This window comes from Vanacampus margaritifer, chromosome 1 (genome assembly GCF_051991255.1).
Source record: "Vanacampus margaritifer isolate UIUO_Vmar chromosome 1, RoL_Vmar_1.0, whole genome shotgun sequence".
NCBI classification, from domain to species: Eukaryota; Metazoa; Chordata; class Actinopteri; order Syngnathiformes; family Syngnathidae; genus Vanacampus; species Vanacampus margaritifer.
In genome coordinates, this window is record NC_135432.1 from 11,101,571 (window position 1) to 11,114,338 (window position 12,768).

The following is a 12,768-nucleotide window of genomic DNA, read 5'->3' on the forward strand; positions in this document are numbered from 1 at the left end:
CCTGTCCTCCCACTGTCACACTGACAATCCTGTGACCAAAAGCAAATTAGGTCAATTGAAGGCAAGGCAGTTTCACTTCTCGAGAGCTGATGCAAAGTGATCGAAAGTACATTTAAAGTACAGCTAAAAAAAAAAAAAAGACACAACTTACTAAAATTACTAAAACAGCATACAGTGCAAATTACAGTGCAGATAAAAAATATATATATTTTAAAGTATTTTAAAATAGCTCAATTATAAGGATCAATATGATGATCATTTAAATTCTAAATACGTTAAACATAAGTCGGGTTTCCATCCAATTGTTTCGAATTTTTTTAAGCGAATTTAATGAAAATGCGCAAAAACGGACATCCGACCTATGCCTGTTTTCATCTGTTCTTCTTTTGCGAATATTGAGAGGGGACTCCGCCGCTGTAGGTGGCGGTATACACCATGGAGATGTGATCCACCCGTAATTTGAAAGTAAAAGAAGACGACGGCGTATGAGTTTACTTTTGTAATTCTTGATAAACCGTTGCGTTTCTTTGCTGTTTTCCATCTAAAATAACATTAATATTTGCTTCTTTAATTAATTCCAAAAAGATTTCTGTTTCGTCCCCCCCCAAAACATACCTTACTTTATCGTCCGACATTGCTTAGGGACTACAAACGTACGTGTGACGTAATATCCGGTCAAAACGTGTGACGTGTATCCGGTCTTGGCAGTGGTTATTCGCTAAACCTGTTTCCATCGCCAAAATTCGCATTTTCCTTTTTTGGATACTTTTCAAAATCCACCCCCTCTAAAAGCGTAATTTTTAGCCCCTTTTTGAATTTCTAGCGTTTCCATTCCGTTTTATTTTCGCATTTCTTCAAAATTCGAATAAAAATGTAGTTCCCTCCAAAACTATTGGAACATCATGGTCAATTATTTTTTTGTTGTACACTGTAGTCTTTTGTGTTTCAGATTAAAAGATGAATAAAAAGTTGAGAATTGCAGCTTCTCCTTTTATCACCTTCAAGTGAATAACATTGAATATTTGGTATCATGAGCCTTACTTGCAGTAAATGCCACAAGCCTGCAAGCTTGCATTCTTCTGTTGAAAAGCTTTTCCACACCTCGACTGCAGTCTCTTTCTGTTGTTGTTTAAAATGCATGCTCAATTGAGTTAAGGTCTGGTGATTGACTTGGCCAGTCTAAGACCTTCCACTTTTTGCACCGATGAAGTCTTTTGTTGTGTTGGCAGCAGTGGCCCGTAACATCTTGTGGATAGACCCCGGTGCAACAATTTTTTTGTGCCCTCGGACCCGTGCCCTGAATACAAGCGCATGCACGCACACACATACACAGTACACACACTGTATAAAGAAAACATAGAAAATATAATAATAGTCTCACTGCTATTTATCCTTCACACAGCCACTGCAAACAAAAATGTATTTACAGTAAAACCAACTCCAGATTTCATGAGACTATGCGCTGGTCCTCATGGGAAATGTGGTCCTCATTCAAGGCAAAACACTACCACTTTTGTCCATATGCTGCCGCCATAATCAATGAAAACCGAAAACTCCTTTGTGTTGCTGCTTTAATTGCCAGACAAAATGTTTTTGTCGACTTCTGAATTCATTTCCTGAAGCAGCCATACGAGCCCAAGCCACAACATGACCCCCGCCATGCTTCACAGACGAGCTTGTGTATTCTGCCCGGCGACAAACAAGCGACTTTATCGGTTGTATCTGTGCCAGCATGCTCTGACACATCCACATAGATTCTTTGTTTTGTGCTCACTGCAGGCTGATCATCAGCTAATGTCAGATGCTTTCTGTTATCATCTGGAGTTTCGAGGCCAGTGATACAAAAACAGACCTGCATTGGTTCCCAATCCCGACTCACGAGGTTGTGTGGGCACGCACAAACAGAACACGCAAAACTTTCTCTCCATGCTTGTCTTTGCCCAGAGCGCATTTGTAACTTTTAAATCTGGAATTATTCACAGCCTACATGATATTTTTGGTACCTTTTCTGCGTGGACTTGCAAGCTGCTCCGATGACAGCAGTGTAGAAGATGAATTTCAGAGGTCGACTCGACCTTTCTACTCTAGTATTTATAGTGGCTCTTGAGACGGAGTTTGTCCACAATCTGTTCCCTGACTCGGAATTTTGATTTGATTGACTTTCCAAACTTTCCAAGTCGATATTTCTGCAGAGGTAGCCTCTCTATTTTCTTCTGGTCGGGCATTCCAAAGTACTGGAGCCTAAGTCGAGAATACTCTCGAACCTGCAGACTTCGTTTTAGGAGTCACCAAAAGACAAGCATGTTGCAGGCATAGCACTGGACGTTATGTGATGTTTTAGGAGTAGTAGGTAACAAAACCTTAAAATCACATTTTAAGTGGACCGGGAGCCACCTTGAGAATTACAGGGATGTGATTTTTCCGCTAATTCGCGGAATTCCGCTTTTTTTATCTCCCCCCCAAAAGAAAATTAAATTATTTATTTATTTATTTATTTATTTATTTATTTTTTTAGTAGTAGTTCATTGTGTATGCACATGACTCCGACAGATAACATCTTCTGCTATAACAAAGACATTTGTGGTATGCTCTAATATGAGTTACTTTTCATTTGGTCATGATACAATTATTTGTTCATGAAATTTGAACTCTTCAACATTATTTATGTGTTAACTTAGTAATCACATTAGTTAGATATGATGATATTCTCAGTGATAGTTTTTAAAAGCAAAGGCAGTCCAATGTTTTTGAATGTGACTGATTTTGAGTTGACCAAAACTGCCATTTTATATGGGATAGTTCAATATACATAGAAAATTTATGCTGTTGTTTTGTCTATTTCTTTGTCATGTGAGTGCATTGAAAGTACTTGAAAACACGGAAAACCCATGAGCTCCGGGGGGGCCCGTGTCCCCCCACCAGGGCACTGCCCTGGACCTAGCTGGGTGCCAGCGGCCCCCAGACCCCCGGCTAAATTTTCAGATAATTTCACTTTGGTCAAATCACATCCCTGGAATTAATTTGAAAGATTAACCTGTGTTTCTTTTTGGTCCACTTAAGGCCTCAGTCAATATAGAGACTGCAAGCGAAGGTAAAGTGGGAGCGTTTTGTGAGAACGAACACTTGTGTAACTTTGATGGGTCTAACGTTTGAAACTAATGCCTGGCTTAGCCTCGAGGATGTGTAGGCTTTTTATATCCACTCTTTCAGATGAGTAAACATATTTGAGGAACTTTTGCAAAGTGAGAACATGTTTTGAATTCTGAAAAAGAGTTTCAGATGACAATACGTTCGCCAGAGAAAGCAATTTGACAAGCCAATCATCAGTCAGCTAATTGCCAAGACGGCACTTTTCTTTTCGTTTTCTTTTCATTCGTCCGTGCGCAGCTGACCATAACGCACGTCATTTTCACGGTGTTGCTCTGTTCTCACTTTTTTTCTTTTCTTTCGTAACACGTCGTAATTCATGGGGAGGGAGTCAACTGCCACGTTCGATTGCATTCTCGTCTCTTACTTCATCTGAAAGTATGCAGGATGACGGAGAATAAGAAAAATTTCCCTAGACTGTCAAGTCAAATCTAATCTGATTTGAAACTAATAATTCATATTGTCATTGACAGGTGTAATCAAAAAAGTTTGACCAATTGCCATTACTAAATGAAATTGCAGTGCCTTGACATATGAGTGTACGTCATTCTGTGACAAAAACACTTGAAGTTTGCTTTTACTACTAGACGTTCTCTTGATAGTTGTTTTATTCCATTTGAATCAATTTCATTGTTTTTACATGTTATCCAATTAATAGAATAGAATAGAATAGAATAATACATATGGTGATTCACCCAGCCCTACTAAGCACATTATATTTAAAAAGGTGTTTATTTAATTTGACCAGTTAGACTTTTTCATAGTTTTGGTAACTTCTTATTAAAGGTTAAATATTATATTTTAAAATAAAATGACTTAAATTCAGCGTTTTTTGTGTATATTCTAACATTGGATGTTTATTTTTTATTCACTAATTAACTATCGTTTGATCTGAAATATATATCGTGATATACAAGTATATGTGCTACTGTCAAGTGAGTTAAAGTTCCTTGCCACCATACGGGTGTCATATCTGAATTTTGCGCTCGCAACTCAAAGCAAAATGTTGGCCCACTGATGGCTTATATCTGGAAATCTAGTAAGTTTCTCTTCATCATCTCGACAGTGCACCCAAACGAGGCCCTTCGAATCGGACGAGTGACACAACACCAAGCAGACAGCTCTGAAAGATGACCAAGTCTGATTCATCCTGATCAGATGCAAGTGTGTTGGTCAGATTGCACTTTTAACTGTGGTTTCGTCTAAATTGTGATTTGCGACAGAGCGGAGTCATCCGTCGGGCATCAGACAATCTTTAGTCAGCCTGATGAATCGTTAGGCTTGCGGTCAAGACAAAATTGGCCGCTCAACAGGGTTTGGGGCTTGGAGCGGTAGCTTCATGCCTTGATGTCTTCCTCTGCTGACGTCTCGATCTGTCCTTGTACGCCGCTTGCTTTCCAAACATCCATCGCCATTTCCTCTTCGCTAATGGCCTTCTTTGTGTAATTGAACTGATCATGTTTCCTTGATGTCAAATTGTACTCCGTCTGGATGCCATGACCTGATCATTCATTGTGCTTGTCCGCAACGTTGCTCATTGAATAGAATTTTAGGTGATTTGTGGTTATCAAGTCACCAACCACCTTAATGAAAGTCAAACAAATCAAATGTAGATTTCCATTCCATCCATCCATCCCAACCGCTTGTACTCATCTTCTTTTTAAAACATAACGTGGCCTTGGACAAAGTGGATCATTGAATGTGCATTACAGAAATTCCCGCTCCATCTCGGGGGTCATAGTTATCTATAAAGACTAGACGTGGCGGCCATCTTGTCACAGGCAGGCAGTCTGGTCTGTTGTATTGACTGTGAGCGAAGGTGAGTGATCTGAACAAACATAAACTCTGTTATCTCGCTTCGAAATTGACGATTAACACGCGGTTTGCTTTCTCACAAACTTTAATGAAATGGTAATAATTCTGGATGGATATTTATTAACTCTTTGACTGCCAGACGTTTTCAGAAACGGGATGTCGCCAGTGCCAGCCGATTTAAGCATTTTGCCTGATCTTTCAAGGTCCACAGAAAATGTTGTTTGGACTATGGAAACACACATACTACCAAATGAAAGATTGAACTCTCTTGTTTCTACCTTATTCCGTTCTTCAGTAATCAACAATGGAAAATGGTTAGTTTCACCGAAATGCTCTGTTTTGAAACAAAAGACGGAGAAAAAGAGCTTTTTGTGAAACGATGTTATTTCATGCACTCTAGTGAATTCTACACTTCTTTTTGTCCATGAATGATGCCACAAACACCTAAACAGTGCTTTACTTCTGTAAAACGCTTTCATCAACAATGAAAAAGTGTTTTTAGTTTGCAAAATACGTTTATTTCCATTCAACAGTGTAACAATTTGACAAAACAATTTTGCAAACTATTTACAAATGTGTGCAACTGTGGTACTACTTACAATTATGTGGATGTTTCAAATACAGTTTTTCTTTTTGTAACGCTCTCCTGCGTGCAAGGAGAGGGAGCAGGATTTGCACAACAGATTACTTTCACTTTCATTGTCCGTTTCGCGTGCAGACGTTACACTTTCTTGACGGCCTTTTTTTCCGGGGAATAAATAGCAAGTAGCAGACTGTACCCACTCCTCCGATGAATATGCATTGGACTCGGGGCACTCTTCGTCGTCCGATTGAACATCCGCCTGAGCGTGGTCGGTTGTGCTCCGCGTTTTCCGGTGTCAGCATCGCGAGCCCGTGAACCTTTATAACGTCGTCATAGCCGCCGCGTCAACGCTTCCAACTTCGCCGTCAACCTCGGAGTCACCATCATCATCATCATCGATGATGATCATCGTCGTCATCAATGTGCTCTTTAGCGTTGAAAATTCCCAACTGCGAGCTGCTTGCAACATTGTCCGCTTCCTCCTCCATCTAGCTCCGCCTAACGTATTCTACTGCCGCGTCAATGCTTCCAACCACGGAGTCACCATCATCATCATCATCGATGATGATCATCGTCGTCATCAATGTGCTCTTTATCGTTGGTCGATGCTTTTCGTCTTTGAAAAAAACGGCTCTAGCGTGAGCTGCTTGCAACCGCCATTATGGCTTCTTCAGCCATTGTCCCCTCAACACTCTAGCCCTGCCTCACGTCTTCTGCTGACGCCCACCCGATCTTGTCAAAAGAGAGTCATCGCTGCCCTCTAGGGGCCAAAAATAGTCATTAGGCTCACTAGACCTGCTTGAAACTTTCAGCACAGCTCCGCAAGGCTTCCCTGCACCCGTTTCAATTTTATTTTATTTTTTTAAATGGTTGGACGTCTTTTAACGTCTTTGGCGCTCCTCCGTAGGTTTTTGCAGAACGTCATTTAACGTCTTTGGCAGTAAAAGAGTTAACTATATGGATTATTAATTATTAACCAGTTTGTAGTATAATAACTACACTTATAAACCCAACTGCTCGATAATTTGTAGATTTTTGGTCAAACGCTATTTTGAGTTATTTAAAATAATGTACAATTAAAAACGCATAGTAATGAATGAGAGAGGCGGAGCTAGGTGACTGTGGTAAGATGGCCGCCCCATGCGGACGTTCGATTCCATTGGCCAGCAGCACGGACAAGACATCCAGTCTTCATAGTTAGTTATCTATGTTGGGGGTTACGTACCAGGACATACCATCAATTTGTGAAAGTTTCCCATCATACGCCAGCATGTATTTTTGATTTAGTATTTGGGCTTTTAAAAATGACATTTCATTTTGCATTTTGGTTTTGCTCTAAAACTAGATTTTCACTGGGGAGCGAGGACGGAACGTCAAGAATCAAGCATCTCGACTTGAGTGGTCGGCTTCTAATGAAGGTAGCCTTCAAACCACAGACAATCTCTGGCAATTAGCCAATTTTTCGGTCTGTATTTAAGTATTTTGCACTTTTTTGTGTGTGGGGGATTCCTCCTGAATGAATGAAATAGAGGAATGAGGGACATAATGTCAGTATCATTCTATCTGTTGACATTCGACCATCTCGAGGTGGGGTTGGTTGGGGGTGGGGGCTTAAGGGCGCTTATCAAAGAGCTAAAATAAAAAGCTGTAGCCACTCAAAAGCATTAGAAAACTCTTGATTTTTCTGCAAGTTAGTGTACCAGTTTCAACTCTCAAGTGAAGAAATAGCAGAGAAAACAAGTGGACTGGGACTAATCTTCACTTTACGATCTTTCCCCGTGTTAAGTCTCGGATGTTTTTGACGGCAGATGCGCCAACGTTATCTGCTCAGTCTTTGACTAAGTGACCCAGCCTGCCAATCTGGCCATCAGCGCCTGCACTATCGCTGCTAAGAGATGAGCTCTTGAATGCGGCTGTCGCCATGCATGTGGGAACAGCAGCAGCTAATCAGACGCTTAACAGTACTACGCGGCACCCGACCGACCACAGTCGACTTATTTTCATTCGTCGTCTGGCAAAGACGTCTACATGACTGCTTTAAGCGTCCAATTATCTTCGCAGACATTAATCTCAATAAATTGGGACTTAAGATGATTTATTTGTTTCTTTTCCAGACTGGAATGATTGTGCAACATACTTTCAATGATGTTTTAAAAACAAGAAGTGGGCGCACAAGTTAGAATTTGTTTTGGATTTTCTCTAATCCACGCAGGCTGCTCTCATTTCTCGAATGTCTGTTAAATTGACAAGGCCAAGCCCTCGTTAACTTCTCGTAAGCAGCTGCAGCCATGATTGACTGTCTTGTGGGCGATGTTATAAAATCAAGTACTTTCCAGGAAACAAGTGTTGAGGCCCTCTGAAACCAGCCCTGCTCTCTGTTGTTACTTTGTATTTTTGTTCATACGGACTCACTATTTCCCAACTCCTGTGTCTTGTCTGCGTTTGGGTTCAAAATTCTGCAGCTCACGTGACATCTAACCCTTCAAGCAACCAAAATTTGAACACAGTCGTTACAGCAACATATTTAACCTTACTGCCAGTCATATTTTCTTTATCCTCTGCTAGGATCTAAGACGAACTGAGATGTCTGTAGTGTGCAGACGTTCACGTGCAGTATGTCTGTGAACGTCTTGTCTATATTTTACTGCCACCTTGTGGCCAAGGCGGTCAGCATCATAAAGGCCATTCAATTGATACAAAGTGTGACAAAAACTGTTGAATTATTTTTTTCATTATGTTGTTAACTCATTCATTCCCAGTCATTTTCACAGAAGCAATCCCCTTCACTCCAGACTGTTTTACTGGATTTGGAGTGATTTTGCAAGGCCCACAGATTTTTGCTATTTTTGCTTTTACTATTGCTATAACATCATAACCAAAAGAACGATTAAAGTCTCTTTTTTCTATCTGTTTCCGTTTTGCAGCAATTAGCATTAGGATATAGCTAAGTTTAATCACCATTCACAAATCTATTTATAAACCCAATTCCCATAAAGTTGTGACACTATAGAAATTATGAATAAAAACTGAATGCAATTATGTGGAAGTGCCAAATTTTAATATTTAAGAGAACAGGTCAAAAGTTGAAACTGAGAAAAGGTATCATTTTAAGGAAAAACTGTTGATTTTTAATTCCATGGTGTCAAAAAATCTCAAAAAAGTTGGGACAAGGCCATTTTCACAACAGTCTGCAAATGTCTGTGGATCGAGGAGACAAGTTTCTCAAGTTTAGAAATAGGAATGCTGTCCCATTCTTGTCTAACAGACGTCTCTCTAACTGTTCAACTGTCTTGGGCTTTCTTTGTCGCACCTTCCCTTTTATGATGCGCCAAATATGCTCGATAAGTGAAATAAGTGGACTGCAAGCTGGCCATTTCAATACCCGGATCCTTTTCCTACACAGCCATGATGTTGTAATTGGTGCTGCATGTGGTCCGGCATTATCGTGTTGAGAAATGCGAGATCTTGTCTGAAAGTGATGATGCCTGGATGGGAGCATAAGTTGTTCTCCAATCTGAATATACCTTTTTGCATTGATGATGCCTTTCCAGATGTGGAAGCCGCCCACGCCACACGCATTCATGCAACCCATCACAGATACGGGCTTATAAACTTAGTGCTGATAACAACCTGGGTTGTCCTTGTCCTCTTTCGTCAGTATGATATAGCGCCCCAGTTTTCCACAATGAACTTGGAATCGTGATTCGTCTGACCACAAAAACAGGTTTCCACTTTGCCACACTCCATTTTAAATGACGCCTGCGCTTCTTGGTCTGCTTTAGAAATGGCTTCTTCTTTGTACTGTCGAGTTTCATCTGGCAACGGCGGCTGGCACGGTGGATTGTGTTCACCCACAATGTTTTCTGGAAGTATTGCAGAGCCGTTTCTGTGATTTCCCTTACAGTAAACATTCCTGTTTGCGGTGCAGTGCCGTTTAAGGGCCCGAAGATCACGGGCATCCAGTATGATTTTTCGGCCTTGACCCTTACACAGATTGTTCCAGATTCTCTTAATCTTTGGATGATGTTATGCACTGTAGATGTTGATTACGTCAACCTTTTTGCAATTTTTCACTGGTAAACACCTTTCTGATATTTCTCCACTATCTTTCTGCGCAACATTGGAGGAATTAGTGATTCTCTACCCATCTTCGCTTCTGAGAGACTCTGCCACTCCGAGAAGCTCTTTTTATACGCCAATCAAGTTGCCAATGGGCCTCATTAGTGGTAACTGGTCTTCCAGTTGTTGTTTTTTATAAGTGCAATTGACTTTTCCAGCCTCTGATTGCTACCTGTCCCAACTTTTTGGAGATTTGTTGGCACCATGAAATTTACAATCAACATATTTTCCCCTTAAAATCATACATTTTCTCAGTTTAAACTTTTAACCTGTCATCTATGTTTTATTCTGAACAAAATATTGAAATTTGGCACTTCCACATAATTGCATTCAGTTTTTATTCACAATTTGTATAGTGTCCCAACTTTTTGGGAATTAGGTTTGTAGAATTATGAGAAATTGAGTTTTTTTTTCAACATGGCCCTGGTTGATATCTTTTGCGCTACTGCCACCTGCTAGCCGTTTGTGGAATAACTACCATTTCTTCAACCGTTCTTTGCAGTTGAAAGGCTGCATCAAAGCCTTCTGTATGCGCTAGCATAAAAAACAACAACATGAAAAACGTTTAAATATGTCTTTGGGACACTTCAAACATTTAAAATAGAACGCATTTATATGTTTTGGGGAGCAAATTAGTTAAAGTAAACTTTTCCCCCCATCAAAAAAATCATTTGATCTAAGAGCATGGTCAATGAGTGAATTCAAACTCGTATCTCAAGGCATCACGTTACATTCATGTAGTTGACCTCCACATTTGGTATCAAAACACATTTTCCTTTATACGTTCCATGTATGATTTGAAGATGTTTACAATCTGGTATTCCCATACGCTTACACAGATTTCACTTGGGCAGGAATAAAAATAAAAACAGCGGGAGCGGCAAGCCCCGCCGTGGTCTGCGGACGAGCCTGTCGCTGTCACTAGCCTGCTCCCAAAGGTCTCGTGGTGCGTGCGGTCTGTCTGCTTTGGTACCCATGTGTGCGCGGTCTCCATTAATCATATCGGTTTGAGTCTAGAATGTTGCATGTGGCTTTTGTAAAATCGGCTTTGCCACGAGTGGGTTAAAGAGTGGGCTCTCAGCCAGCTACTTAAAACCAAGAGCCGTGGCTCCTCCACGCAGATGAGCTTTTCACAGAAGTCCTCAGAAATTCTAAGAAGTGCATGCAGATGCTCTTTGGATTGGTGACAGCTAATGCATATGTTGCTCATATGACCCAGGCAGACAGAGTTTAAAAGTCCAAATCCAGTTTTCCAGCCAATGCAGCATTTCTGTGACACCTTGTAGCCTGACACTAATTTTTTGTTTTTGTAAATTTGATCTCATGATCTAAATACAAGTTATTCCGGCCAAAGTAATTGTCCCCACTCACAGTTGTATGCAGTCGACCCGAAATATATTGTGGTTCACTTCTTGTGGGTTCAGTACAAGCAGATTTTTTTTTAAAATTGTACTTGGATCACAGATTATTCATGGGATTTTGCTGTGATTATTATACCACACGGACTGTTAGTGCTGACTCACGTAGCAATAAGTGCGAGCCAAGAAGGAAGGCTCAAGGCTGCATAAAAGACGGGGAATTTTTGGTATCATTTAAAAATAAAAGATAACAAAGTACAATGTGCCTACTTGCAAAGTATGTCTTTAAGTTACTGCATGCATATCTGCAGTAAACATAGTTATCTAATTGAATATAGCCTGCTCCTGCTCCTGCTCGTTAGACTGAATTGGTATCGATAACAGGTGATTGGGAAACTGCAGCACACACACTTTCACCATCACAGATACTACAGCAGAATGTGAGGATGACGAGCCCAAGTGGACCAAAATAATACTAGCACCTGACATGCATACATGCTGGCATGAAGCTTTAAAATATATTATCTAACGAATACAATGAACACTTCGTTGCTACTTGACAGATCTCATTTATTGTGGATCTGGTCTGGATCGTATCCCTCACGATAAACGATTATGATAAATACGATAAATTATGATATATCTTCGATTATGACTAACACTTTTGTATTATCCTAATTTCTGGCATATTTTTGAAGGTACCGGAGCACATGTCATGTGGCTCATTGACTTTCCCGCCGTTCATATGGCGGGTATTTAAGTGATTTGTCCTCAAGTACCTCGTGTGGACATTTTTCTTGCGCGCCGGCTTGGTTTTGCTCTTCGACGGGTCATGTGTACCTTTTTGTCCCTGTCAGAAACAAGCAGTGAGTTGAATGCTCTGCAAGCCTCATTAACCCTGTCAGCCTCTGTGATCCCCCAACAATGAGTCACATGTGCCATGACTCAACACCCGCAGCTGAAGGTTGTGCCCCACCTCCATCCATCCTTCACATAGGATCATAAAGGCAATTCTTAATCCTTGTCTTGTCATTTCCTGTTTTATTGTGAAAAGTCTGACTCCTCTCGTTTCAGGTCACTTGCCCTTCCTTGTTTGGTGTCTTTGTCAACCCTGATCCCTGATTGTGTCCACCTTTCCCCATTACCCTCATGTGTCATCCAATCAGTGCCCTCAGCCAGGTGTGTCTTGTTATGTCATTAGTGTTGGTGTATTTAGTCGGTTGTCTCCCCCCTGTCTGTGTCGGTTCATTGTTGCCACTGTCGTAAGTCTTTCGCCACGTCACGCTGACCTCTTTGCCTTATCAGGATCCATGTCATGCTGTTAGTTTTGCCTAAGTTGTTTTGCCATGTTTAGCTTCATGTTTTGTTAGTTCCGTTTATTTTGCACTTTGAAGTTAGCTTTTTGATTAGAAATTAAAACCTCTTTTTTGGACTGCACCTCTGCCTTCCCGCATCTGGGTCCTAAAGCCCCCACCTTACTGACACTTGGGGTGTTCCGGGAGTATAGGGTATTGGACCCCTACGTGCTGTTCAGCCCCCTGTATGACCACTGTCAGAGTTTGAAATCGGATTAGTTTCCAATGAGGGTTGGACTTTCTCAAAGCTGCCATTTGTCACCAATTCTGTTCATCACCTCCATGGACAGAATTTTGAGGCGCAGCCAAGGCGTTCAGTGGTTCTGGTTTAGTTACCTCAGCATCGCATCTCTGCTTTTTGCAGATGATGTGGTACTGTTGGCTTTATTTA